The 4,790-nt window shown below is 44.5% G+C and overlaps 1 long non-coding RNA gene across 2 annotated transcripts; it reads left to right on the plus strand.

Moving 5' to 3' along the window:
- Positions 1–837: 837 nt before the first annotated feature.
- On the plus strand, positions 838–4,570 carry LOC148224502 (uncharacterized). Of its 2 annotated transcripts, none has more exons than XR_015802733.1 (3): positions 838–1,584; positions 2,270–2,538; positions 3,480–4,570. It is a non-coding gene; the product is annotated as an uncharacterized LOC148224502 (long non-coding RNA). The 2 variants fall into 2 exon arrangements; XR_015802734.1 differs by having other exon boundaries at positions 843–1,584; positions 2,433–2,538.
- Positions 4,571–4,790: the final 220 nt, after the last annotated feature.

The raw sequence follows: 4,790 nt of genomic DNA on the forward strand, positions 1-4,790 counted from the left end.
TCTCCCCTCAGAAATCAAGGTCATGGCTCTCCTTGAAGCCTTCGGCAGATAAAAGCAGTCCAAGCAGAAAGGTAGATTTAATGGGGTGAGAAGAGAGCAAAGAGGGGCTTTTCGTTCTGTCCTACTGATCCTCTAATTGGTCTTGGTTCTCAGCTCAGGGTAGAGTCAGTCCAGGAATAATTATTTGGGTGCAATCACATAGTGAATTGAGGCTGAGGGGTTAAAGGTGGGTTTATTAGGCCTGAACCTCTGCTGCTGAACAAAAGCACCAGGTGATACTTAAACCAGGTAGAAGGGAGTGGATGCAAAAAAAACATGTATTGCTGACAGTTCATCTAAAATTAATTTTAAATGGGCTGTGCTGTAAACTGAGATGTTACTGATCTCCTGAACTGCACAAGTGCAGGGGTTCCCTGTGAAGTGTTTACCTGGATGGCTTTGAGGACTGAACCTGTGTTCATACTGCTGCCAGCACAAAGGTGCTGGTATGTGGCTGTTGGCAGGGAATGGGGCTGGCTGCAGTGTGGTGCCCAACCTCAGCTCTTCCTGCTGCAGCCTCACTACCCCTGGACACAGCAGCATCTGCTTCTGACTGTGACTTGTACCGACACCCATCCAGGAAAAGCTCTCCAACAGCAAGTGCACTTCAGAGCTGCCACGGATGCCTGGTGTGAAAATTCACTTTCCCCTTAGATGAGCCCTGTAAGCAATTTTATTTAGTAATTAGTTGTGCCCTGCTTATCACATATTAAAACCAGTAGGTTTATCTTGCCTCCTCTACATGCAAACAGGCAGAATCCACCTAGAAGTGCCATGGTAACAGGCTGAAGTGATGCTGTCTGCAGTGCTGCAGGTGCTGTGCCTGCAGCTGCTCTAGGTAATCACCAGGCTCTGTTGGCAAAGCATGGGGTTGTGACACTCACTCTAAATATTTGCCAGAAAGTTTGCTTGGGAATGGTGAATATTATGACACAGGATAGCTAAAAATAGAGTTCTCGCTGGTAATTTTTCAGTGGTTGGTTTCACGGTGTGAGATGTGATTTTTTACAAGAGTTGTACATCTCTGTTCCCCCCCTCCCTGTTCAATCACAGCGTCTTTGCAAATCAGGCCTTTTGTGCCTCCCAAAATCAAGTTCTTAAATAAAATAGGAGACAGAGTAATGGAAAAAAGTAGATCTTGAAGTCATACTAGTGAGGGTTTATTATGGGGGTTGTTAATGCCCCATGTGGCATTTTAGAGCTCACCAAAGGGAGATTGGAAAGGAAGTCTCACAGTTGTGTAGGACTTGGGAATTAACTGCACAGGCTTTTCAAGTTGTTTATGCCAAAGAGAGACAAAAACCTGAGGAGGAAGAAGTGGGCTACTGTGAACCACAAATAACTTGATCCTGCCCTTGATGAAGTGAATGCTGCCTCTCCGTTATTGTCTGTGAGAGAAGGCTGGAAGGCTCGTGCAAACCCTACCCTAATTAACTGACTGCTGCCTTAATGCCTCCCAGGAGCCTGGGGTGATGCTCTGTTGTGTGCTGTGGGAGCCCACTTGGTCCCGAGGCTTTGCAAATCATGTTCAAGACCTCCTGAGAGGTAAGTTAAAAACATGGCTTTTTAAAAAAGAGCCATTCTTACTTTGGGAGCCTGTAGAGCTTTCTGGTGAGGAGGCTGCTTCTTGTTTTGTGCTGGAGGTTCTGCTGAGGTAGAGAGGCTCAGAATTGTTTTCTGTGAGCTGACTTGTCTCTGCTTACCACGAATATATTTTCCCTTTGAACCTGGGGATGAGGGTCCCGTTTCCATGTGGAAGGGTCCGGCTTTGAAATGGAAATGGGTGTAGTGCCCTTGAATTTTTCCTGCTGGGTCTCTAGTTCTGTGCTTTAAGGTAGAACTAACTTACAGGAAGGTTCAAGCCTGTGTGTCAAATGAGCAAGACTTTCTGAACCACTGACCTTGTAAGATGGACCTGGAATGTGTGGATTTCTGATTCCCCCTTGAGTAGTCATGATCTATCTGACCTTCCTGGAAGCATGAAGGTATGGGGAGTTAATGTGCCTCTTCCAAATGAGGGATGATTGGGTGTTTTATGGCTGTGTTTCAGGGAGTGGGGATTGTAATAAAAGCCACTGTCCCTAAGCAGAATGTTGTAATTCTCTCTGTGTGTTACTATGGTGTTCCAGCAACTATGGATTGCCAGGTACTCTTTCAAAATAATAGTTTCTTTAATTATTTATGCCTTAAGGGTCAGAGAAAGTGGTTTTTTGATTTTTTTTTTTGCCAGGTACAGGAAGAACTGGATGAGTCAGAAGAACAGTTGACAGTGCCATCAGAGGAACCTTGATATTTCTAACAGGAAGTTTATAATTAAGCTGAATCACTGTGTCATTTGTGTTACCCAGATCCATGTGTCTAAAAAATATCATTAACCTTATCTTGTATTACAGGGCTGTGGCTCCATTCACTAAGCTGAAGGTTGCTAAAGCTTGGTTTTGTTAGCTCTGCTTGTGGTGCTGATGCCTTGGAATGGGATTAGAGGAGTGGAAGCATCAGGTCAGTGCTGAAGTACCATGGTCTGTGTTAGCTGGGCTTTCAGTGTGTCTCCAGCCTCTCTGCATGATACTTTGGGTACAGATTCCTGAATGGGTGGATTGTTCTTTCTTGGAAGTCCATGAGAGAACTCTTCCAAGTCCCTGTAGTATCCTGAAACACCTTTTCTCAAAATCAGGTACTTGTTTCTAGGTCTTCACCTTTCAGAAGGCTTCCTGTGCTGTCTGCAACAAGAGTAATTTCCCACAAGGCATCCACATTTCCTTGGTATTGATCTTAATTTGGACAAGTATGACAAATAATGTTGCCCTTAAAACTTAATGAATAATTTCCCAAACAGTTGTTAATTATTACATAAAGCCACTGCCCTCAGACTTCATAGGAATGGTACAGAAAATGCATATTTTTAAATATCACTGTTAAATGAAGTTTATTCATCTTGAGCGATAAGCTGCTGGGATGGAGCAGGCCTGTGGTAGCATGAAAAGCAAGTGTCATGTGTGAGATATCCTGGGATTAGTTTTATTTAAATTTCCATGCTTATGACAAAGAAATTTGTGTTTGGGGCTGGTAAACCCAGTATCCCCTTAGAGCTGATGAAGGGGAAGGGGCAGTTTATCTGGCCATGTCAGACAACAGCTTCCAGAGGGATGGAAGGTGCCTCATTTCTTTTTATGAATGGCAATCTTGGGGATTAACTCTTGTTTTGGCATTTACATCTGGTGCCATGAATTCCAGCTTTACACAGCTGGAATCACATAATCTCCCTGATGCATCTGAAGCTTGTGGGTTTTGTAAATGGGATTCTCAGTGCTGCCCAGCTGCTGGTACCCTGCATCACACTAGGGTCAAGCCAGTCCTCCTCTGGTTCCCTCTTTTGTACCTCATACAACCTTTTTCAGACCTTTGCTGAGCAGGCACTCTATTTGCTGCTTAAATCCCAGGGATTATGTGATTGCTGAAGTGGTGAGCCCGAGGATGGGAGCTTAGACTAATGCACTGGACTGCGAGCAGCAGGCAGGAGCCTACAGCCCCTGCAGCCAAATCCAGCCCTGCCCATCTGCCAGAGCAGCCCTCCATGGGCTCACAGGTTATCACTGAGGTTTTAAAGGCTGCCTGTTGGGTTGGAGCAGCTGCATCCTGGTTCCAGCAAAGGCAGAGAGGCACAGAGGATTCATGGGGCAGCTGTTTGGATGGGAAGGAGAGCATCACAGACATGCTGAAACCCACAGACATGTACCTGCTCCTTGCATCGCTTCACCTGTCAAGCTCATGAGTGCCTGTCTCCTGAATTTGCCTCTTCTGCTGCTGATCTTGTCTATTACACGTTTTGGTTTGTGTTTTTATTTCCTGTTTGTGTGATCTGTTTTCACTGTCTCCCTTTGCACATGCTCCCTCCCACTTTGCCCTGATGTTTTGCTTGCTGTAGCATCAAGGCAGCCAAGATGAATAATGCAAGCAGTTTGATGTTCATATTGGGGCTTTTAAAATTTGTTTCTTCGTTTTTTCATTTTTGTTTTGTTTGATGCTTGTGTCTGCAAAATATGGGTGAAAGGAGAAGAAAGAGATGTTGGAGCATCTCTGCCCAGGTGGGTGCAGGCAGTCCAGAGCTTGCACGGAGTGATGCTTAAGCTGTGTCTGCATCCATGCAGGCAGGTACCCGAGCTGTGCAGCAGCCCCTATGGGCACAGAGGCCACCTATAGGAACCAGAGCTCTCTGAATAAAATCTTTATCCTGAGAGAGCACATGAGAGATGCAGACTAAAATTTAGGTCATGCTTAATCTGTATCACAGATTAACTTGTTGAATGGATCCCCATAAGCGTGTCGTGGATGTAAGGAGTATGTAATGCACATGAGATGAAAGTAGGTGCTATGGATAGGCATAAGCGATTTATATGTTAGCTTATGTGTTTATTAATGTGTATAAACATTTATGTATTCTGATTGTTATTGACCCTTTATGTGAAGACTTTAAATAGAAACTTCATATAAACATTCCTGCAGTCTAACAGTGGCCTGCAACCCCAGAAAATGTGTCTTCTGTGCTTTCCTGCATTAACAGTATTGTACTGTCTTATTCTCTGAAATTACCTCAAATGGAGAATTCCCTCTGTTTGTTGGCTGCTAATGAATTTCACAGGTTCTTGTAGGGCAAACTCTGAAGCTTGTAATATATTTTTCCTTATGCTGAAAACACCAGTGATGAGGACAAAGACTGCCTGTCTGATCCCATCTGCTGCTCTGAGATGCAC

This window comes from Sturnus vulgaris, chromosome 3 (genome assembly GCF_052056855.1).
Source record: "Sturnus vulgaris isolate bStuVul1 chromosome 3, bStuVul1.hap1, whole genome shotgun sequence".
Lineage (NCBI taxonomy): Eukaryota > Metazoa > Chordata > Aves > Passeriformes > Sturnidae > Sturnus > Sturnus vulgaris.